Here is a 25132-nt window from a genome sequence, read left to right as displayed (position 1 = left end):
GATAAAATTCTATGGGGAAAGCGGAACGGAAAAATGAATTAAAGACAAACATAGATATAAATTTTCTGGCTATTAAAGAAGAGCTTATCCCTTTAATTTTCAAATGGATGACAGTGCGTATCAAATCATTATAGTATTTAGATTTCATTTAAAATAGTGATAGATTTGGTTTTGGGGTGCCTGGGTGGCTCAGTCGTTAAGCGTCTGCCTTTGGCTCAGGTCATGATCCCGGGGTCCTGGGATCGAGCCCGGCATCGGGCTCCCTGCTCAGCGGGAGGCCTGCTTCTCCCTCTCCCACTCCCCCTGCTTGTGTAACCCCTCTCGCTGTGTCTCTCTCTGTCAAATAAATAAATCTTTAAAAAAAATAAAATAAAATAAAATAGTGATAGATTTGGTTTTTATGCCACCATTTATAATATATTGGAAATTACATCCTTTGTAATTATCTTAACTTATAATGAAAACATTTTTATGTCATATTAAACATGTAAAAGTGGATCCATAATCTTTCAAAATTCTTTGAGGGATGTGAGAGCAAACAGCATGAAAACCAGTGGTCTAAGAAATCATTTCCTACCCTATGATGAAATTATACTCTCTTGTATTTTCTTTATTTCTTATTTTTTTTAAAGATTTTATTTATTTATTTGAGAGAGAGAACAGGAGCAGGGAAGAGGAACACAGTGAGAAGCAGGCAGGGAGCCTGACAACAATGTGGGGCTCGATCCAGGACCCTGGGATCATGACCTGAGCTGAAGGCAGATGCTTAACTGACCTGAGTCACCCAGGCACCCTCTCTGTATTTTCTTTAAAAATGTCAAAGTTTGGGGGCAACTGTGTGACTCAGTTGGTTTAGCATTGACTTGGTTTTGGCTCAGGTCATGAGCTCAGGGTCCGCTTTCCCTCTCTCTCTCCCTCTGACCCTCCCCCCGCTCATGCTTATTCTCTCTATCTCAATAAAAATAATAATAATAAAATTTTTTAAAATGTCAAAGTTTTGCCTTTCACATTTCTGTCTCTAATCAGCCTGGAGTTGAGATTTCCCCTAAACATAGCCCAGACAGACACAGCACCAGAATCAGCTGGAGCCTGTGGGGAAGCTTTACATTTCCCCCAAACATAGCTTGGCTTTCCTGACTCTGAATCACGGGAGTGGGGAGTATCCAAGAATTAGTAGTGTCAAAAAGCTGTTCAGGCGATTCTGGTTCACCACCAGGTTGGGGAACCGCTGACTTATATGATAGAGGCCAAATGATTTAATGTGCCATGCAAGGTGTTAGAGACTGGTCTGTATTCCCCTCAAAATTCATGTTGAAGTCCTAACCCCCGGTACCTCAGAATGTGACTGTATTTGGAGATAAGGCCTTGGAAGAGGTAATGAAGTTAAAATGAGGTGATTAGGGTATGCCCTAATCCAATTATGACAGATGTCTTTATTGAGAAGAGATTAGGACGCAGACATACCTAGAGGGAAGACACAGCAGACGGCCATCTGCAAGCCTAGGGGACAGACCTCAGATGTGAACCTGCCAACACCTTGAACTCATACTTTAAGCCTCCAGGACTGTGAGAAAATAAATTTCTGTTGTGTAAGCCACCCGGTCTGTGGTATTTTATTATGGCAGCTCGAGTAGACCAATATATAAGGATTTTATCTGGGCCCTGACTACCTCTCTAGAGCCTCGGGTCTCTTGTCAGGCTCCATCCATCCCCCCATCACCACCTACCCACACCTCCGGCTTACTAGTTTTGAGACCTTGGGCAACCTAACCTCTCTGTCCCCAGTTGTCTTACCTGTAAAATGGGGATAATAATATCACCTCCCTAGAGCTGCATGATGATTAAACGTGATCATCTATGTAAGGCACTGAACACAATGTGAACATAAAAAACACTCAATAAATGTTAGCGGCTACACTCCGGCCATAAAGCATTAACTGCCATTCTATTAACTGCCATTCTCCAACTGCATGTTGTTTTGTTCTACCTCCATGAGTCAGCACGTCGGCGGACATGTCTGCTTAGAATGCCTTTCTTTTTTTTTTTAATATTTTATTTATTTATTTGACAAGAGTAACAGCGAGAGAGGGAACACAAGCAGGAGTGGGAGAGGGAGAAGCAGGTTTCCCGCGGAGCAGGGAGCCCGATGCGGGGCTCAATCCGAGGACCCTGGGATCATGACCTGAGCCGAAGGCAGACACTTAACGACTGAGCCACCCAGGAGCCCCTTAGAATGCCTCCCACCGCGTCAGCTAGCTAACTCTTGGTTGTCCTTCAAGACTGAAGTCCGTGTACAGCCAGCTCTGATTCACTCTTCTCCCTCCCCCCGCTTCTAGAGCTCTCCTCTAGATTCCCACAGCACTCTGTGCTTGCCTCTACCAAATGAGATGCCATCGCAGGGTTTTAGGCAGAAGAGTGACCTGATCTGGCTTGAGTACCTACCATATGCCAGGCACCATTTTAGGTTCTAAGTCAAGATGAGAATAAAAAGAACACTAAACTTATAGGGTTACTGAGGATTATGAGAGACTTAAGACAGTGCCTGGCATATGGTAAACTCTCAGTAAATGCTAACAATTATTATCTATCTACATTCAGGACACTTCCTCACATCTATTGACATCTGTGGCCTTTGGTTCATAGTCTTCCTCCCCTAAACACAAATCCCATTATCATCCTGGGTGATGATACCTCCAACATGCTAGCGCCTCTCCTGGACCTCAACTCCTGTAGCTTTCACCTCCACCCTACTCCAGATACATCATGACAGTACCCTGACCTTGATGGTGTTGGACTTTTGCAGACTGAACACGCTGTGTACAACCAAAGGAATAGATTAGAAAGCCCAGGCGGAATTTTCCGTTAGCTTAAGTTGAGAGTGAGCTCTTCTGTCCCTACCTCAAACAAGCAAAAAGTCTCTTCTGTATGACTGAGTCCTGGAAGATAAAAGCAAAGGAAAAAAGGGAGGGCTGGCCGGAGATGCTAGTTTTGTGGGCACGAGATAAGGGCAGGCATCTTTATGACCGCTCAAAAGAGAGGAAACTACAGTTGTAGTCTTTCTGGCAGCAAGGAGGGAGGGAGAGGTTAGTGATCAAGACACCTGAGCAGGTCAGGAGACTGAGGGGCAGGTGCTGCTGATAGACACTGTTCAGTATGAATGACCTTCACAGAGGCTGTTCTCTGGTGATGAGTCAAGAGTAATCCTATGCAGGTGTGTACTCCTTCCTGCCAGAAGGTACATAGCTCTGGGGGCAATGCCTGAAAGTCAGGGCTCACCCCACCTTCCTTCACTCAAAACACTCTGCTCTTGATTTAGTTGGGCTTCCAATTACAACTGCATTTGCGAAAAGTGTTTAGTGCTAAACCTTGGCTGTTCCTCTCAGCAGATAAACTACACATGTTAATTTCCACGGAATCCAGCTGCCACTGAGGTGTGGTGACTACCCTCAAGATTCTTCACTACTTATCTACATCTCATCACTTTTAGCCTCTAAGGATGTATCCTTTTTCCTATTCAAGGTTAACGCCACTACTCATGCTTGATTCCATCTCTTTCTCATTTCTGCTGCGTCTTTATGCTATTTTCCTTTCTCCATATTAAGCTGCTGTTTGGAGTATTTGGCAATGGTTTAACATCAGCAATTTCACACGGTTCAAGCTAATATACCTTTGTTCTTTTCCTCTCTAAATATTCCTTCTCCTCGACCAAAAACAATTACAACAAAACATCCTTTTACAGACAAGAGTGACCTCTCTATAGATTGGATTTTTCTAACATCACACCTCTTGTGTCCCTTCATATAAAACCTAAACACCATACCCCAGCTATATCTGCCTTTGCTGTTCACATCTCCCAACTGATAATTCATCTAACAAATATTTACCAAGGGTCTGGCGTGTTTATGAAATTTTTATTCACTCATTCAACAAATATCTTCTGAGCACCTACTAAGGTACTAAGAAGTACCTGGGCTAGATCAGTGAACAAAATAAAAATTCCTGTCCTCTTGGAGCTTATAGTCTAGCAGGGGTTGGTAGCAGACATACAATAAATAAACACGATAAAGAAAATAATCGGGGCGCCTGGGTGGCTCAGTCGGTTAAGTGTCTGCCTTCGGCTCAGGTCATGATCCCAGTGTCCTGGGATCGGGCCCTACTTCGGGCTCCCCGTTTAGCAGGGAGTCTGCTTCTCCCTCTCCCTCTGCCCCTGCCTACCATTAGTTTTCTCTCTCACTCTCTCTCTCAAATAAATAAAATCTTTTAAAAAATAACCATATAGTATGTTCCAAAGTGATAGATGCCATGGGGGAAAAAAGTGGAGCAGGGGAGATTGAGAATGCTATGAGAGAAGTTATAATTTCAAATATGGTGGTCATGGTAGGCCTTACTGAGAAGGTGACAATTTTTTTTTTTTTTGAGAAGTTTACAATTAAGCAAAGACTTGAAGGATAAGCCATGGAGATATCTGGGGAAAGTGTTCCAGGCAGAGTGAACAGCAAGTCCAAAGGCCCTGAGGCAGGAAAGCTAAAGGAACAAGGCGAAAGAATAGGAGATGAAGACATAAAGGTTCAAGTTCCCCTTTTGTATATACAATCCCCTGACTGTGTAGAGCCTTTGCATTAGTTAACTACTGTTGGGTAACAAATTGCCCTAAAATTTAGCTATTTAAGGGGTACCTGACTGGCTCAGTCGGTGGAACATGGGACTCTTGATCTTGGGGTCATGAGTTTGAGCCCCACGTTGGGCGTGGAGATTATGTAAAAAAATAAAAATAAATAAATAAAATTTAGCTATTAAAACAGCAATACACAGGAATTTAAGAGTGGTTTGGCTGGGTGGTTCTAGCTTTGGGTTTCAAGAGGTTGCAGTCATCGGAAGTCTGGGCCTGAAGAATCCTCTTCCAAGGTGGCTCACTCATGTGGTTGACAAGTTGGTGTTTGCTGGTGGTGGGGGAGGAGGAGATGCGAAGAAGGAGAGGACTCAGGTTTTCCCCGTGTGGCCCTCTCTACATGCTGTTTGAGTATCCTCATGACATAACAGCTGGCTTCCTACAGAGCAACCAATCCAAGAGAGAGGGAGGCAGAGACCACAATGCCTTTTATGACCTAGGCTTTTATTTATTTATTTATTTATTTAAAGATTTTATTTATTTATTTGACAGAGAGAGACACAGCGAGAGAGGGAACACAAGCAGGGGGAGCGGGAGAGGGAGAAGCAGGCTTCCGGCCAAGCAGGGAGCCCTATGCGGGGCTCGATCCCAGGACCCTGGGATCATGACCTGAGCCGAAGGCAGACGCTTAACGACTGAGCCACCCAGGCGCCCCTGACCTAGGCTTTTAAATCATATGCCATCACTTCCACAGTATTCTATTAGTTTACACAGGTGAGTTCTAGTTCACTGTAGAAGACAACTAGCCAAGGGCATGAAGAGCAAGAGGCAAAGATCCTTAGAGATCATACTAGTAGCTGGCTACAACAGCCTTTGTAGGTCATTACACATCTGTAGCTTTTACCCTGAGTGAGAATGGAGAGCCATTGAAGGGATTTGAACAGATAAATGACAATGAGCTGACTTATTAGGACAGCTCTGGCTACTTGTGTGAACAGACTGGAGAGGGGCAAGGATGTAAGCTGGAAGACCAGCGAGGAAGCTGAAGAGCAAAAGAGAGACAGACCAGGGTCATAATGGTGTCGATGAGAATTGGTGGGATTCTGGATCTATTTTTGAAAATTGAGATGGACAGGATTTGCTGATGAATTGGATGTGGGATAGGAGAGTGGGGGGTGGATTAAAGATGACTCCAAGAGTTTTGGAGAAATTACAAAAATGAGTTAGACATAGATCTTACCATAAATGAACTTAAGATACAGGTGAGATAAGACATGTACACAAACAGCTATATTACATGGCAGAAAGCCCTACGATCCATCACAAAGGCACAAATTCAAGTGCCAAGTGAGATGAAAAAGTTTGGTAGGTACTCAATGCCACTGATCTGTATACTTAAAAATGGGTAAAATGGTAAATTTTCCGTTATATACTTTTTTTAAAGTGATCTCTTTGCCCAACATGGGGCTGGAATTCACAACCTGAGATCAAGAGTTGCATGCTCCACTGACTGAGCCAGCCAGACGCCCCTATGTTACATACATTTAATTACAATTTTGAAAAGGTGCTAACAAAACCAAAAACAAAAATTCAAGTGTCAAGAGAGTTCAGAGGAGGAAGAAGAGATGACCTTCAGCTAAAGGAATCAGAGAAGGCTTTGAGTAAGGGCAGTCTTTCTACCCTTGAGACATCTGAGTAAATGAATGGAACGCAGGAAAGCTGGGGATGGGCAGGCACACAGTTCATAGTTGCATTTTGTTAGAAGATAGGTAGTGTGCACTAAAACTGCAGGCGATGACTGATGACAGCCTTCTGTGACCATCTCAAGTGACCTCAAGGAAGAATCAAAAACAGGAAGAACCGGAAAACCAATTAAGCAGAGACAGGCAACCAATAAACAATCAGATATGATAGAAACATAAAGTATTAAGATGACCTAAGGGTCTTTCTTGTGTCTATGTGGAAATCAATAAACCTTAATATCTTTTAAACCTTAATTTTTACAACCGTAACAAATTATACCTTTTGATGCACAAGTATTTGGACAGCTGCTTGCAAGCAAGCATACCCTTTTCCCCTTTTGTATATACAATCCCCGGTAGCTAACGAGCTTCGGAGCAGTTCTTCAGAGCCATCTGAAAGACTGTTTTCCCAGGCTATAGTCCCCAGTAAGACAACGAATAAAGCATTTACTATCCTACTTTGAGGATGGTTTTCAGTTGACAGTAGGGTGCCCAAGGGAAGAGTGAACATAAAGCTAAGGAGTTTTAACATTATCAGGGAAGTAGTGTTGAAGGGTTTAACTCACATGGCCTTATGCAGGCTGTACTGCAGGGAACCAGTCCTAGGGATAGAGAGGCCAGTCAGGAGACCAGGTAATGGTCAGACACACCTGTAATCAGAAGATCTAGGTTTGAATCACTGTTGCAGCTCCCACACGTACTAGCAGTGTGGCTTTGGGCAAACCACCTAAACTCCCTAAACCTCAGTGTCTTCATCTGTAAAATGGAAATAATGGTAGTTACACATTTCATAAGATTGCTGTGAAAATTAAATAACTATTTGCTCTGCAATTACTATTACTGTAGTAAGTCAGATGTGAGATTCTCAGAGCTATGACAGTAAAAGAGGATCGGAGGGGATAATATTTAGCAAAAGCCTAACAACCAAAAAGAAGTCTCGTCTCTCCTCCCTCCAAGTTCCCTTTTTAAGAAGGGCAGCATCATTTGAGGATGCAGGTGATACAATTTTCCTCTTGAAATGAAACACTCATTCAGAACCTCTCATGTCACTACGCTAGCATGTAAGGGAGCCCGAGTTTGTGAAACAAAATTCATTTGTCTGACAATCTTACAGCATACTTGAAGTAAATCCAGGATATGATCAACATTTTATGTACCAGATTTCCGGTTTCCCTGCCTTCTGATTTTTTCCCTATTCATTTTCCTTTATCTCTCGATCCCCTTCCTGTCCCAAGTGAATGTCTTTTCCCCTTTATCCTTCCCATCTAGGGCACAGATTCTAGATATTCTAACCTCAGTTCCCTCATTTATTAGCTGCATGCTAGTGGAAGGGCTTATCCTCTCTGGGCTTCAAATTCCTCTGTAAAATGGGTTAATAAGAGAGTGCCTATCTTACAGGGTTGTCAAAATAACAAAGAAACGTCATACGCCTATCACAGTGCCTGGTCTACAGTGAGAACTCAACTTGTTCGCTCTCTTTTCATCCTTAATTTTACCTCTATTCCCCACTGGTCAACACCAGAGCCCAGCCGGTAAAAGCGTGGGAAAAAAACACCTCGAGGCTAAAGAGGAAACTCTTGAGCTGGGGGCGGGGACTGCGAGGTACCCACTGCGCAGGCGCATTTGCTAGGTCAGGTTCTGACTTCCAGCTGGGGGGGGTTGGGGGGGGACGAGAGCTTCGATTGTCCTGGCTGCCCCCTTCCGACCCAAGGAAGTGGCGGAACCTTGACTGCGCCCCGGGAGGGCTCAGCACTAATCAAGAACGTCAGGGCCCGAAGGGTAAGTTCGAAAATGGCGGAGGGGGAAGAAGGAGGGGCCTTGCAGGGCGGGAGGCTGGCCCCCCGGGCGGGGGCGGTAAAAAGGAGCCTAGCGGGGGCGGGGCGGGGGGCCCCCGTGGCGCGGCCAGGGCCCTGAGACTGACCGACGGTGGCCGCTGTCTGTTTGAGGCCCTGTCGTGGACGCACCTCGGTCCCCCGACTCGGGGCTCCTCCGGGCGATGGGCGGGCTGGTGGGTGCGCCTGCGGGAGACGAAGGGACTTCCGTTTCCTTCTAGGCTGGGGCCCGGCCGCAGAGCGGAGTTGGCATTTCCAGATTGGGGCTCGGGCCGCCCCTCCTCCAGGACCCTCCCCTCCGGACCGCGCAGGGCGCCGCGGGCGATTCGGGCTGGCTCTCCTGGCGCGGTGGGTACTGCCTGTACGGGCTTCCTCCTCTTCACCCCCCCCCTCCCCGCGGGCCCCGCGCTGCGGGGGAGGGCGGGAAGGCCGCTCCTGTGCGGCGCGGGTGGCCCAGCCGCGGCTCCTTGCCCAGGTTCTAGGGAGAGCCGAAGGAAGGCACGGGTGGGTGGGTGGCTTCGGGCCGGCCGGGTGCCTTCTTAAACCCTGTGACCCCTAAGGTAAATCGAGTCAAAGAACTTTTTTTTTAATGATCAGAGGGACCGCCCCCTCCCCACCCCCCAGTCCGATGCGTGTGGCAGGTATGGAGCTGGTTGGAGTGTGCCTGACGAGGGCTTGTGAAGCAGAAAGAATAGGAGCCAAAGAGCTTCCGGAAGAGGAAATTAGCTAGTAATTCTTTCCAATCTTTGCTGCCCTAGTCACCTCCCCAGCATATTCTGTGAGTCAAACAGAATTCAGTCTAACTTTCAGTTTCATTATTTTAACTCCATAATACACTTAATTGTTTTCGGGAGGAGGGGGTGGTTATTGCTGAAACTAAACAACAGCCCCCTCCACCTCCAAAAGAAAAATGTCAAAGCTTTGTAAAAACCTGTCCGATTTTAATAATCTACTACTTTGCTTTCAAATATAATTATGTCACTAGGTCTGTCACACTAGACCTTGATAGTCAATGACGCACAGAAATGTACTCTTGTAAGACTGGAGGTTGCTATAGTATTTGTTTCTTCCCTTTTTTTACTTCGGATTTCTTAAAACCAGTTCAAGAGAACACTTAAAGACGGCCATTTTAGGACTAAAACATTTTAGAGTTGGAAGGGATCTTAGTCCAATCCTCTTATTTTACAAAAGCGGAAACTAAGGCACGGGAAGATTTCATGGCTTGCCTAAGGCTACTCAGCGACTTAGATTAGAACCCAGCTTGTCTGGCTCCTTGCTTACCGCTCTTTGTGAACAACTGCTGTACATAGCCTCCAAGCAAGGAAATTGAACATTTAACCTACCCCACACTTCGGAAGCGTATACCACTTCGTACCATACAACTGGGATACTACTTTCGATGTATTTAACGTGTTTATGAAGCCAATGGTTGAGATATTTTCCCCATCATTCAAGAAGTGGCAACAGTTTAGGTTAAGATTTATACACACGTACATATGCATATTTGAATATGCTCAGATAATTTCTTGAAGGACACAAGAAAAATGTGAACAGTGGCTTTTTAATGGAGGGATGGAGATGGGTGGGATGCTTTTTAATCTGCACTTCACATGTGGTCTAATGTACTGGTTGAATTTCTTACCATAAACAAGTATTGATTTTATAATTGGAAACAATTTTTAAAATTCACACACATACATGTATTATCAATATAAGTGTGTATCAGTGGTATGTAAAGACATATATGCATTTATGTATCAGTGGTCTGTATTGTAAAATCCAGTATGGTTCCCGTCAGCCCACCTGGCAAAGCAGGCCTGATTATCAGATGCTCACATTTCTTTTCTTGTTTTCTCCAGTTGCCTCTAATGTAAGATGGTAAAAAGAATATATGTTACTACTAATCTTTATATATTTTTAGAAATTGTGCTAAACTTTTCATTATCCAATAATATAGCAAACTATAACATTCAAGATACCCAGTTTGACACAATGAGAAAATCTGAATGTAGAACCTTTGTGGATAAGAATCATTTTAAAAAATTAAGATTGGAAGGGTCTCTGGTGATTAGTACTTCAACTCTTTTCTTTTTATGAATAGATTAACTAGGACTCAAAGGAGGAGAAAGGGATTTGCCCACGATTATGTATCTACTTACTAGCACTGCTTGGACTAAGTCCTGGGTCCTACTCCGGTACCCCTTGAGCTACCTTTGTAACTATTGCTTTGTAATGCATTCAGTGACTCCCAACTAGGCAGAAAAGGCCCATTTCAATAGATAAGAATTATTGTAATTAACTTGCCAATTAATTTGTATAGTGCTTGAAATATTTTACTAACATAAATGTTCCCCTTACATTTGATTGTAAACATTAATTTGGTTTTTGTTTTGTTTTGTTTTTTAAGATTTTATTTATCTACTTGACAGAGACACACAGCGAGAGAGGGAATACAAGCAGGGGGAGTGGGAGAGGGAGAAGCAGGCTCCCCGCAGAGCAGGGAGCCCGATGCGACGCGGGGCTCCATCCCAGGACCCTGGGATGGAGCCCGATGCGACGTGGGGCTCCATCCCAGGACCCTGGGATCATGACCTGAGCTGAAGGCAGACGCCTAACGACTGAGCCACCCAGGCGCCCCCATAAACATTAATTTGTTTAATAAATTCTTTATATTGTAAAAGCTTGTAGACCCCAGATATGAAACTGATATTTTACTGTTTTTGTTTGTTCTAATATTTAAAAGTCAGGTAGTTAGTGCTAATGTGAGGGGGGGAAGTTAAGCTTTATAAAATAAACATTTATTGAGCACCTACTATATGCCAGGGATTGTACTATGTGGTGTAGGGTTCGAAAGACAGATGTGGCAAAATAGATGTCCTTGTTCTCTTGAGGCTGAGAGATTATCATGAGCTGTCAGTTCTCAAACTTTATCTCTGTGCTCTAATCTGGTTATAGTATTATAAAATGTAATCTGTAGCACTGTTTAAGGTCATCTGAGTAGATTTGAGGAGACAAAAACAGAAGTTCTAAAAGAAACTGATATTGAACAAATACTCTTTTTTTTGGCTTAAGGGGAAAAAAGGTATTTATTGCTCACAAAATTTAAAAGTCCCAGGCTTCCTACTCTTTACCAGTTCTTCCAGTGCAATTCCTGGTGAATAGTGACTGTTTTCATATCTTAGAGGTCATGTCGTACAGTGAGAAGAGCCCTGGATTTGATGCCTGGGTTCTTGTCTTGGCTTTGTTTCCATTTAGCTGTGAGCTTGTGAGCAAGTCACTAAACCCCTCAGTGCCTACATATTTCTTTAAAAAAAAAAAGATTTTATTTATTTGACAGAGAGACACAGCGAGAGAGGGAACACAAGCAGGGGGAGTGGGAGAGGGAGAAGCAGGCTCCCCGCGGAGACTCGATCCCAGGATACTGGGATCATGACCTGAGCCGAAGGCAGACGCTTAATGACTGAGCCACCCAGACACCCCAGTGCCTACATATTTCTATTTTCTTCAAAGCTTTTTATGAATTAAATATCCAATTTAATTTAAAATGGAATATTTTGAGTATTTTAAATTATAAAATAAATATGTTTATTATGGAAAATTTATGAAATTCAGAATAATATAAAGAATATAATCCCATTCATTTATATTTACTTTTATCGTTGAGGCTCATATTGTATGTAGATGGTGGTAATCCTTTTTTCTCATTCAACATTGTATATTGAAGATTTCCTATGTCATGAAAAGTCTTTTAAAATGTAGTTTTTATTTATCCTGAATATTCTTTTCTTTTAAGGTTGATTTACTTATTTGAGAGAAGCAGAGAAAACACGAACGGGGGAGGGGCAGAGGGAGAGAGAGACAAGCAGACTCCCTACTGAGCGATGACCCAATGCAGGGGCTCAGTCCCAGGACCCCTGAGATCATGACCTGAGCTGAAGTCAGACACTTAACCAACTGAGCCACCCAGGCGCCCTGGGAGAGAGAGAGTCTTAAGAAGACTCTGCGCTGAGCGCAGAGCCTGATGTGGGCCTGATCTCACAACCCTGAGATCACAACCTCATCAGAAACTAAGAGTTGGACACTGGACTGACTGTGCCACCCAGGTGCTCCATATCCTGTATATTATTCTATGCTCTGGTTCCTTCATTTTATAAAGTATCAGGTTTGGGCTAGTTGATGCCAAAGATTCAGAATCCATTATAATAGGTTTTTTTTAACCAATTATCTCAGATTTTATCAAGGAAAAAAAAATCCCACATAACAATCCAAAAATCTCTTTGGAATAAATATCTCAAAATGATAAGAAATTAATAAGGTGGAGATATAAACCTTAATAATTTATGATTATACTTTCATTTTTTCTGCCTTTATGATTTGAATATTTAAAAATTTCACATGCTAAGTACTTGAATTTTAATTTGTTGGAGATGAGAATGATATATGTGTCATTACTGTGTTAAAAGCTGGCCTGTTTTATCTTGTAGGGTGGGTGTAGAATAAATTGAAGAGGGAGAAACTGGGCTTCTGGGTTTAACATTCTGGGATTATCAAAGCACAGAGAAGAGAAAATTTGTGGAAGCTCATAAGGGTTCAGTAACTTGATTAAGGTCCAAATAGCTATTAAGTTGGCAGGGGTAGGATTTGAATCCAGATTTCTTTCACTCTGGTAGTCATGCTTTTCTTCCATTGCATGCTGTATTTCAAAAGATCTCTTAGACACATTTTTTGATGGTAGTGCTTTGATCAAAATTGACTAACTTGGTATCTTTGAATAAATTGAGGAGCTAAAGTGAGAAACACTGAGATAGCACTTAGGAATATGGTTTTCAGTTTGAGACAACCCAACCAACACACTGTGAGCACCGTCTGCTTTGAGCCAAGTTCTAACATCACTGTATTAACAGTGACTGGCATGTAGTAAGTGCCAGGTAAAAAATTGTTGACTGAGGGGCGCCTGGATGGCGCAATTGGTTGAGCATCCAACTCTTGGTTTTGGCTCAGGTCGTGATTTCAGGGTTGTGGGATTGAGCCCCACGTTGGGCTTCACGCTCGAGTGGAGTCAGCTTAAGTTTCTCTCTCCCTCTTCCTTTGCCCCCTGCCCCCTGCCCAGTCTCTCTCTCTCAAATAAATAAATGAATCTTTTTAAAAAATTGCTGACTGAATGCCTTTGCATGTTATAAAGGAATGTATTAGATGAAAAAGGAAAAACTAAAACTTCTAAAGCCTTCTAGATGATTAGAAATAAAGGACTTTTTATGCTCTGAGAAATTAAAGCAGTTGTTGATTAGTTACTATATCTACCATAAGAATTTGAGGCCAAACTTACGAGTTACAGGTTTTATGTGCTCTGATTATACTTAATAGTAGATTGTCCTTTGTGTGATAAAAGCATATTTTAATGTAAGTTTGTAGGACTTGGCATGGACTTTTTTTTTTTTAAGATTTATTTATTTGACAGAGACACAGTGAGAGAGGGAACACAAGCAGGGGGAGTGGGAGAGGGAGAAGCAGGCTTCCTGCTGAGCAGGGAGCCCGATGTGGGGCTCGATCCCAGGACCCTGGGATCATGACCTGAGCCGAAGGCAGATGCGTAACCATCTGAGCCACCCAGGCGCCCTGGCTTGGACTTTTATTATTTTCAGTTATGGTATTGTAGCTCTGATTTTTGGTACATTTTGGAATTTGATTTTGGTATGATTGGTACCCAATCTTTGTTAAGGATACTTAAGATTTTATTTATTTATTTGAGACAGAGAGACTGAGAGCACGAGGGAGGGGGAGAAGCAGACTACCCGCTGAGCAGGGAGCCTGCAGGGTTCATTCCAGGACCCCAAGATCATGACTTAAGCCACCCAGGCACCCCCATGATCTGCTTTTATAATGTATTTTCAAGGATATGGGTCGTGGTGAAAACAGGTTTACCTGTACATACTGGGGATAGCTTGAACTCAGATGACCAGAGGTTGAACTGCATGAGTTAAGGCTGGTTTCCTAAACTGGGGAAAGCTGGTACCACTGTGCATTCCCTGGAATCTATAAATACTTACATGTGGTTTGAACTTTTATAGGTACTCTCGTGATAATTTTGTTGGCCTCACAACACAGGCCTCTCATATATATAATCACATATTGCTATGTGCTTTACCTTTCAATGGCTCCCACTAATTTTTCAAGCCCTGAAAGGGCAAGGAGCTGACATATTCTGCTACCTCACCAGACCAACCCTTCTGCCAGTAATTCTTAGAGTAATTTCCTTAGACCTATATTGGTCATAATCACTGGGTTTGACTTTTGACTGTCATTTACTGTATGATCTTTGATGAGTAACAATCAGAAAACCACAGTTTCCCCATATTTCAAATGGGGGCTGTGATAATGTTGCTTAGGTTAAATGAGATACCACATATGAAAACCTTCTAATTGTAATTCACATACATATTTTAGTTATTATCAGAGGTAACATGGTGAAAAAAAGGATGGGCCATGGAATCACACAAGCTCATGTTGAGTTTTTGACCTTCTGTTAAATAGGATGACATTTTTTAGTTTCAATTCAGCATGTTGTAGTAGGTTAGAGAGAATACGTGTAGCTATAATGATTGCATGGAGGGAAATGAGAATGAGTTTGTAGATAGTTGAGAACACGTGGGCACTCATTAACTATGTGGTACTGTTTTAATTTGGCTTGTAGTCACTTATTGTGGCAGTTTCCTTTACTTGGTGTCATTTTAATTCAAACCCAGACAAAACAAACCTAAATGTGTATGGGCAGCAGAGTGGCTTTCAAATAGAACTAAATTTTTTTTAAAGATTTTCTTTATTTATTTGACAGAGTGAGCCCAAGTAGGGGGAGCATCAGACAGAGGGCGAGAGAGAAGCAGGCTCCCTGGGGAGCCTGATGCAGGGCTCGATCCCAGGACCCCGAGATCGTGACCTGAGCCGAAGGCAGACACTTAACTGAGCCACCAGCTGCCCCAAACTAAATATTTTTACTGGAGAAAAAGATACTGGCTTATATCAAGAACTTGTTTCAGCACTTGCTTGAGATCTCAACATGATCATGAAAGATTTTTTTTTTAAGATTTTATTTATTTATTTGAGAGAGAATGAGAGACAGCATGAGAGGGAGGAGGGTCAGAAGGAGAAGCAGACTCCCCGCTGAGCACGGAGCCCAATGCGGGACTCGATCCCGGAACTCCAGGATCATGACCTGAGCTGAAGGCAGTCACTTAACCAACTGAGCCACCTAGGCGCCCATGATCATGGAAGATTCTGAAAAATATCTAGGATAGGTATTACCCGTTCACCAAGTCATCTGTTAAAGAACCTCAGCATGGCACTTGTAGAACCATCTGATTTTTTAAGTCCTGCATCCTAATCACTCTGTCAGGATAAGTTATCTGGATAAGTATCCAATAGAGTAAGTTCCAGTTCTATGCCACGAATCAGCTCTACGGCCTCAGTCAAATCATTTAATTTCTTTATGCTTCAAAATGAAAGAGTGATTTCTATTATCCTGTCAGCACAAATACAGTCAGTTATGGTGAACAAGTTTTGCTTGTGGGTGTCTACAAAATATGACGATTTTACTTTACAGTGTACTTGATTCAGAACTTCTCTTTTGTAAAAATGAGGGGAATTTTTGGGGAAAGATTACAGGCAACTCTTCTTCTTACCAGGTCCCAGATTAATTGATTATTTTTATAAGGCAGTGGATGAATAGTTCAGAACTCCAGCTATATACATCACTCAAACATTTTCAACAAAGTCCTTTCATTTTCAACTCCAGTTAAAAATAAGTAGCAATCAGGTATTAACCTGTGTTTCTCAGCCCTCTCTGCTGGTGATTTACTGCTATTGAGCAGAGCACCAAAAGACGTGTGTTCATGGCCAACCACTGTGGACATGACGTGATTACTGCTTTTACCTCTGGGAGTTGACCTGTCTCTCTCTCTCTTTTTTTTAACCTGATGATTGACAGTGTTGACATCAATTTACAATTTCGTCTTTCTCATTGGGGTGGCTTGGAGTTAATAATCTAACAGTAATATTACAAAGTAGCAAGCTGGCAAAAATTCTCACCATAGGCAAAAAGATAAGGGCCAAGAATATATCCTTCCCTCTCCTTGTTATGAGAATGATCTTTTGTGAATGAAAAGCCAAAACCTTGCAATACCAGGCCCTGCTATTGATAGTTTACTGGATTAATGTGTTCACAGACGAAGGAAGCATTGTCACCTGGCATATAGCCAAGTAACACCCCCAGTCTGCTGGGCAGGATTATGTAAGGAACCTGACTAATCAAGAGCCCAACCGCTTTTTCTCTTTTGATTAGAATCTAATCTATTTACTGGATAAAATTTAGAAAATTAAGAAAAGCACAAAGAAGAAAATAAAAATCAATAATCCCACTGCCCATAGATAACCACAGTAGAATTTTGATGTATAATTTAGCCTGTCTTTATATATCTGTATTTTTTTATAATTAGGATTATACTACTGAACAGTATTTTGTAATCAGCTTTTTTTCACTTAATACAACAGCAGGAACATATGTCTGTGTCCTTTAGTATTCTTCTACAACCTGAGTTTTTAATGAGTGCCTAGTATTCACATTACCAAAGTGTTGTCCTCATTTGTTGGACATTGAATTTTTTTGTTTATCAATAGCACTGTATTGAATATCCTTATATATACATTTTTTTAAAAATTCCTGATCATTTCCTTGAGGTCGATGCTTACAGCTAGAATAGGTGGTTCAAAAGGTAATCATATCTTTAAGATTTTATTTTATTTTTTTTAAAGATTTTATTTATTTGACAGAGAGAGAGCGAGAGTAGGAACACAAGCAGGGGGAGTGGGAGAGGGAGAAGCAGGCTCCTCACAGAGCAGGGAGCCCGATGCGGGACTCGATCCCAGGACCCTGGGATCATGACCTGAGCCGAAGGCAGATGCTTAACGACTGAACCACCCAGGTGCCCTATTTTTACTTTTTTTTAAAGATTTATTTGACAGAGAGAGAGACAGTGAGAGGGGGAACACAAGCAGGGGGAGTAGGAGAGGGAGAAGCAAGCTTCTCGTGTAAGCAGGGAGCCCTATGTGGGGCTTGATCCCAGGACCCCGGGATCATGACTTGAGCCGGAGGCAGACGCTTAACGACTGAGCCACCCAGGCGCCCCTATATTTAAGATTTTAGAACATACTGCTACATTACCCTCTAGGAAAGGTGTGCTATTTTTTTTTTTAATTTTCATTCTAGTGTAGTTAACATACAGTGTTATATTTGCTTCAAATGTACAATAGTGATTCAACAATTCCATATATTATTTGGTGCTCATCAAGATAAGTGTACTCTTTTTTTTAAAGATTTTATTTATTTGAGAGAGAGCACAAGCAGGGGCGGGGGGCAGAAGGAGAGGGAGAAGCAGACCCCTCTGAGCAGGGAGCCTGACATGGAACTTGATCCCAAGAACCCGGGATCATGACCTGAGCTGAAGGCAGATGTTTAACCAACTAAGCCACCCAGGCGCCCCAAGATAAGTGTACTCTTAATCCCCTTTACTTGTTTCACCCATCCCTACCACCACAAAAGGTATACCAAGTTTTAGTTCCACCAGCAAGAGTGCCTATTATCCCATACCTTTCCCCCTGCTAGATTTTTATTGTTGGCAGTGATAGCCATCCCTGCCAAACAGGACAAAAATGGTGCTATCTTTTAAAATGTTTATTTCTGGGGTGCCTGGGTAGCTCAGTATATTCATAGACTATCTCTGGAAGAATACACAAACTGGTAAGAGTGATTGCTACTGGAAATGTGTTGGGGGGAATTATTTTTTATACTTTTCTAGGTTCTTTGGCTGGTAAACTGATACAAGATATTAATAGGAAAAAATTTGATTACATAAATATGGGAGCCCCATAAGAACATGAGAGCCATAGGCAGTCAGGCAGTTGGGGTTTATATGCCTTCCTAAGCTCAGGAGAAAAGGGGGTAGGGGTCTGAGACTTTAAAGGGGAGGAAGACAGTTTACAGGAAGATGGGAAGAGCAAATGTTTGATAAATGTTTGCCAGGCCATACAGAGACAATGGAACGCAGAGGAATTTGGTCTCCAGGTCCTACAGAGCTTCCCCCAGCTTACCACACCTAGCTCATATCCTTTTAGTTATCTCTGGTGATAGTTCTCTTCGTGGGCTAGGCCCTCTATCTAAATTCCTTTAGGCAGTTAAGGAGGAGGTAAAAGCTTTTCCTGAATCTTTGGGGCTTGACTCACTTCCGCTTAAAGTAACCCACATGCCCCAGGCGCCAGGCTGGTTCAATTGGTAGAACGTGCAACTTTGTTTTTTGGGTTTGTTTTTTTTTTATATTTTATTTATTTATTTGACAGAGAGAGACATCGAGAGAGGGAACACAAGCAGGGGCAGAGAGAGAGGGAGAAGCAGGCTTCCCGCTGAGCAGGGAGCCCAATGCGGGGCTCGATCCCAGGACCCTGGGATCATGACCTGAGCCGAAGGCAGACGCTTAACCGACTGAGCCACCCAGGCGCCCCTAGAACATGCAACTTTGGATCTCTGGATCATGAGTTCAAGCCCCATGGTGAGGGTAGAGTTTACTTTAAAAAATAAGGGGCGCCTGACTGGCTCATTCAGAAGAACATGCAACTTGATCTCAGGGTTGTGAGTTGGAGCCTCCAGTTGGGTGTAGAGATTATAATCAATAATAATAGTAATAAAATAGATTTTTTTAAAAAGTAATCCTCATACCAAAGTGGCACACTTTGGGAAGGCTTGTTCTGAAACCCTTTAGTCCTGCCTCTGAAGCTTGCCCATGAAGTTTCACAGCCCAGAAGTTAAGTTGGTATGATGCTCCATCTCACTGAGCCGGTCTCTTAGTCCTGAGAATAGGTCAGTTCAGTTAAGTAGTTGTGTCTCATTTCAGGAGATGGTGAAGCACCTGGGCTCCCAAAGTTAGGGCTGTGGTGCAAACAGTCTGGTATTTGATAAGAGGAATTTCTATAGAAATGGAAGAAAAAGGTTAATAATTAGAGCAGATTAAAGTTCCAGTTTCTGAGTTCTGAAAGTAGCCAGGGGAGAGGATTTCTAGATCTCCGGCTCGAAGCATCTTCAGATGGAGTGAGGGCAGGCAGCATTCTGAAAGATTGTCCTGGTTTGTAGTTTGAATGTCTCGTGATCTTTTTGAGTGGTCCACATAGCAATAGGCATGAAGATCTCTCTGAAGTTTATATCAACTTGTCCAGCTTTAGCTCACATGGCTTTGGGAAAGGGGCAATTTTAGTTCTCAGTGATTCCAACTCAGAAGGGTGGGATAAATTTGGAAATGTTAGTTTGGAGAGTTGTAGCCAAATATTGGAGGAAACTTCTGAACTCAGGATCCAGTCCAGTTTATAGGTAGAACCTCAAAGACAATAGCAGTAGAATTTGAGACTTTTTTAAAAAAGATTTATTTATTTAGAGAGAGAAAGAGCATAAGTGGGGAAGGAGCAGAGGGAGAGAATCTCCAAGCAGACTCCCTGCTAAGCCCAGAGCCCAACATGGGGCTCAGTCCCACAATCCATGAGATCATGACCTGAGCTGAAACCAAGAGTTGGACGCTTAACCAACTGAGCCACCCAGGCGACCCCCCCACTTTTCTTAAGAGGCTCCATGTGGAGCCAAATGTGGGACTTGAGCTCACGACCTTGAGATCAAGACCTGAACTGAAATCAAGAGTTGGACACTTAACCTGACTGAGCCACCCAGGCACCCCAATAGAACTAGAATTTGATATTCATAATGGTATATTACTGAAACATAATTTTTCTCTCTATAATCACCCCCATTTTTATCAAAGGTAATCACAGTAAGACCAGTTTATTTGCAAATTCAGTCTAGTTCCAATAAACTTGGCCTATTTACATAAGTGTAACAAGAATAGTGATTTATCATATAGGCTCTTTTGATCTGCTTTGTTGGAACTTTTCATAAGGAATCTGATTGGACTTTTTTAAAAAGCCTCTTGAGGCTAGAAAGCCAAACCAAAGATTTACCATCAGACTTAATCTGTTAATACTTACAGATTTGGGTTAATTTCTCTTTTCGAGGTTCCCAGGATATCCTAAGGTTCCTATACCTGCCAGAAGGTGACCTTCCTTACTTACCTGGTAAGGCTACCAGGAACCCTGTAAGCACGGTACCAGGTTGATTTTTCCAAGGGCCTTTATTGATGCCATAAAGTCAGCCTTAGCTCCTTAAAGCTGTCTAGTCATATCTCAGTCTATGTATTTCTCTCTCAAACATAGCATTCCAGTCAAAGCCTTGGTACTATAACCAGTGTTTCCAGTTATGTCCTCTTACAAGGAGAACAGATTCTTATAGAACCTATGCAAATAACTATATTGCCATGAAAATAAGAATACTCACTAAGTTTCCAAATTCTGGATGGATCAGGTAGAAAAAAATGTATATTTCAATTCTGCTCACAAAGATGTAATTTACCAAATTGCTTATGGTCATAGTTAGCTTAAGAAGAAAAGTTTCCTGGGGCACCTGGGTGGCTCAGTCGGTTAAGCATCCAACTCTTGGTTTCAGCTCAGGTCATGATCTGGGGGTTGTGAGATTAAGCCCCATGTCAGGCTCAGTGCACAGCACAGAGTCCACTTATTCTTTCCCTCTCCCTCTCCCAGTTTGAGTCCATGCATTCCCTCTCTTTCGCAAATAAATTTATTTAAAATTTATTTATTTATTTATTTATTTGAAAGAGAGAGAGAGAGACTGAGCACAAGCAGGGAGAGCGGCAGACAGACGGAGAAGCGGGCTCCCTGGGAGCCCAACAACGTGGGGCTTGATCCCAGGACCCCAGGATCATGACCCAAGCTGAAGGCAGATGCTTAACCAACTGAGCTACCCAGGTGCCCCAATAAATAAAAATTTTTTTTTTAGAGAAAAGTTTCCTTATATCTGGAAAATAAATGATGAAAGAACTAGTGATATTATAAACAAAAAGTTATAAAGAATTCTAATCATCCTCTTTGGTTCTTTACTATGTAATTAATACTTGTTCTTCTTGAATCCAGCTTTTACATTTGTCCTGAAAATTCTTACCCAGTTCAGTTTTATGATCTTTATTTTTTTTAATTTTTTTTATTTGACAGAGAGACAGCAAGAGAGGGAACACAAGCAGGGGAAGTGGAAGAGGAAGAAGCAGGCTTCCCGCTGAGCAGGGAGCTTGATGTGGGGCTCGATCCCAGGACCCTGAGATCATGACTGGAGCTGAAGGCAGACGCTTAACGACAGCCACCCAGGCACCCCCAGTTTTATGATCTTAAAGTTACCAGAAACCCATATTCTAGAGTACCTGTCAAGAGTCCTTTCTATAGGGCTCCACTCCTGGCATGGAGCCTACTTAAAAAGAAAAGCAAAAAGAGTCCTTCCCACGAATTTCTCTGAAGATGAAACACTTTTGCAGGAAGACTTGCAAAAGCATTGGAGTAAAATAAGTGTAAATGGCAAAAGATTTTAAAATGGCAGTGGTTGAAGATCTGATGAGAGTTCATTATAATGCAATTGACAAGGAAGTTTGGTCATTTTTGTGAGATACATTTTAAGATGGCAAAGATTAATACCAGCTAGGATGTAACAGGTTTTTAGAATTTTTTTTAGAATTTAGAATTTTTTTTCTTGAGGTTTTTAAGTAATCTCTACACCCAAGATCAAGATTTGCATGCTCCACTGACTGAGCCAGCCAGGCACCCCTAGATTTTTAGAAATTTCATGATTTCTGGAACACTTAGGTTTAAGAAGGTTATTATCGGTTATTTGACAATGCTTCCTATGTAATTTAACATACCAAATAAGCCTAATTAGTTAATATCTCTCTTGATAAGGAGAGACCAGATCTTTTGAGAGGTTCAAGAGGGCCCTTTGGAAAAATCCCCAAACTAGTTCGAGGTCAAAAAGACTTTATTTACAATTTGATTTTTGCAAACTTTGTCAAAAATACCAAAATATTTTAAAAGATTTGACTAAATAGGATCTGAGATCATTATGAAACATTACTTACCTGTTTAACCAGAGTGACAAACGATTTTAAGGGCAAATACAAAAGGTTACATAGTTGTAAGCAAAACCATCAAAGAGCTGATAAAGCATAGAAAATTATTTTGATAAAACACAAAATCTTTGCTTTCTAGGAAGATTACTTAAAAGGTAAAGAAAAACCTTTCACAATCTCTTAGCAGACCAATAGTCCAAGAAAACATTGTCCTTTTAGCAAATGAACAAAAATTAAGTTTTAATTTTACATCAGTATACTATAGATATTAAAGCTTTTTTAAAAAACCCTTGTGGGATGCCTGAGTGGCTCAGTTGGTTAAGCATCTGCCTTCAGCTCAGGTCATGATCTCCAGGTCTTGGGATTGGCCCTGTGTCTGGCTCCCTACTCAGCAGGGAGTCTGCTTCTCCCTCTCCCTCTGCCCCTCCCCCCTGCTAATGCACTCTCTCTCTCTCACACAAATAAAATCTTTTCTTTTTTAAAGATTTTATTTATTTGACAGAGAGAAACACAGTGAGAGAGGGAACACAAGCAGGGGGAGTGGGAGAGGGAGAAGCAGGCTTCCCGCCGAGCAGGGAACCCAATGCAGGGCTCGATCCCAGGACCCTGGGATCATGACCTGACCTGAAGGCAGGTGCTTAACAACTGAGCCACCCAGGCGCCCCTAAAATCTTTTTTAAAAAACAAAAACCCTTGTAATAACAATTCAGTTTATTTTTTTTAAGATTTTATTTGAGAGAGAGACAGAGCCTGAGAGAGGGTGAGCATGAGCAGGGGGGGAATGGCAGAGGGAGAGGGAGAAGCTGGCTCCCTGCTCAGCGGGGAGTTTGATTCGGGGCTTGATCCAGGACCCCAGGATCATGACCTGAGCCAAAGGCAGCCGCTTAACCAACTGAGCCACCCAGGTGCCCCAACAACTCAATTTTAGCCAGCTTGATTACACGAAGTAGAATTTTCTCTTTCTCTCTCTGTCCCCAACTTTCTATTTGTCCTTTCTTTTCACCTTTCCCATTTTGAAATAACCAGTTTTACTTCATGACAAATTTACTTTCTTTTCCCTGGAAGACAAATGCATTTCCATACCTCATGCGCTTTCTTAGCCAAAAACACAACCTGCTTTTCTTTCTAGTTAAAACTAAGTAGTAAGCAATTATGAACTATGTTACACCAGTATTCTTTTAGAGTGGCAAATTTATGAGTATATTTCATAATTCCTAGAAGCATATGCTTCTTCATTTTAGTCTTTTAATGTGGCGTAAGACATGTTTACTAATAGACCCACATTTATCTTTAGTTTATCTGTAGTAGGAAGCCAAAACTAGATAAAAACCTATGTTCAGTAATGTTTTATTTTATCTTATTTGGAAATTAGATATTCAATAAACTTCCATCATTTAACTTAGCAAAACTCTAAACTTTAAAGTTACCAAAGAGGGGGCTCCTGGGTGGCTCAGTTAAGCATCTGTCTGCAGCTCAGGTCATGATCCCAGGGTGCTGGGGTCCAGCCCTGCATGGGATCCTTGCTCAGTGGGGATGCTGCTTCTCCCTCTCCCTCTGCCTGCTGCTTTCCCTGCTTGTGCTCACTCTCTCTCAAATAAATAAATAAAATCTTTAAAAAAAACATAAGTTACCAAAAAGATTTCAGAAGCTGTTTTTAAGTACACATACTGTAAAATATAGTTACTGCTCAGTAGTTCAACTGAAAACTCTTATCCCACTTACATCTCACATCTATCTAAATCACTTGCTCCCCAACAGTTATGTTTAGTCACAAAAACTTGATGAGACATTAGACAGCCATCATTCCAAGCTATTTTTCTTGCTGACAAACTTTGTAAAAGCTATAACATGAATTTACTTGGGGTGCCTGGGTGGCTCATTTGTTAAGCGTTTGCCTTTGGCTCAGGTCATGATCCCGGGGTCCTGGGATCGAGCCGCACATCGGGCTCCCTGCTCCGTGGGAAGCCTGCTTCTCCCTCTCCCGCTCCCCCCGCTTGTGTTCCCTCTCTGTCAAATAAATAAAATCTTTAAAAAAAACAAACATGAACTTATTTGACTAGCAAACCTAGGCAGAATAGAAGTTGAATGTCTGCATTCAGTGTTGATAACTCTAAAGACATGCCTATGTTATTTTTTATTTTTTAAATACTGAGAGAGCGAGCCCACGTGAGGGAGGGGAAGAGAGTCTCAAGCGACTCCTAACTAATGAACTTTAACTGCAGTACAGAATATTTTTCCAGATCACATGGACCTGAGAAGTATTTGAGTTAATTTCTGTCATATTCCTGAGAACTTTAGGGATACTTAATTTATAAGCACTTAATTTTAAGCCAATTAAATAGAGCTCTTTTACAAATTAATTTCAGTAATACCATCCGGAGATAGAAAATGCCACCCATCTACAACACACAGATAAACATATACACAAATACAATTAGAGACCTTGTAGGTTTTTTTTTTAATTTTAACCATGAGAGGGGTGCCTCGCTGGCTCAGTCGATAGAGCATGTGACTCTTGATTTTGGGGTTGTGAATTCAAGATCCACATTGGGCATTTTAGCCATGAGGTGGGTATGATAATGCAAAACTCACTAGTTTATAAAAGAACAGTTGGGGGGCACCTGGTGGCTATTGACTTTTTTGTTTTGGCTCAGGTGATGATCTCAGGGTCATGAGATCAAGCCCCACGCCAGGCTCCATGCTCAGGGCAGAGTCCACTTGAGATTCTTTCCCCTCCTCCCTCTCCCCCTCTGCCCCTCCTCCGCTCATGCTTGCATGTAGGCACGCTCTCTCTCTCCGAAAAATAAAATAAAATCTTAAAAAAGAACAGAGTAAGTTTAGCTTACCTGAATAGAAGCTTTTTTGCTCATATTTATGGAGAAGACTTACAAGATCTGTTAT

The 25132-nt window shown here is 42.1% G+C and overlaps 1 protein-coding gene and 1 long non-coding RNA gene across 6 annotated transcripts in view; one reads left to right on the top strand and one right to left on the bottom strand.

Annotated features, from left to right (window-relative positions):
• Positions 1-8549, bottom strand: part of LOC114223715 (uncharacterized) — a 43527-nt gene extending 34978 nt beyond the window's left edge. For both annotated transcript variants that reach the window (XR_015769430.1, XR_015769431.1), the window contains exons 1-2: positions 8316-8549; positions 6918-7001 (exon numbers count right to left, since the gene is read on the bottom strand). This is a non-coding gene — a long non-coding RNA (uncharacterized LOC114223715). The remainder of the gene's footprint in view (positions 1-6917; positions 7002-8315) is intronic.
• The window catches only part of XIAP (X-linked inhibitor of apoptosis), a 75843-nt gene continuing 58703 nt past the window's right edge, over positions 7993-25132 (top strand). For 3 of the 4 annotated variants that reach the window (XR_015769429.1, XM_028122701.2, XM_088028656.1), the window contains exon 1: positions 8449-8531. The gene's annotated coding sequence lies outside the window, so the exon portion shown is untranslated. Of the gene's footprint in view, positions 8131-8404; positions 8532-25132 lie in introns of those variants that run through there. The other variant, XM_028122703.2, reaches the window with a different exon arrangement.

Source organism: Eumetopias jubatus, unplaced genomic scaffold, assembly GCF_037043125.1.
Source record: "Eumetopias jubatus isolate StellerSeaLion01/CBP00866 unplaced genomic scaffold, mEumJub1_p1.0 scaffold_11, whole genome shotgun sequence".
Taxonomy (NCBI): domain Eukaryota; kingdom Metazoa; phylum Chordata; class Mammalia; order Carnivora; family Otariidae; genus Eumetopias; species Eumetopias jubatus.
The sequence above is the reverse complement of the archived record's forward strand: the minus strand, read 5'-3'. Positions and strand labels throughout refer to the sequence as shown.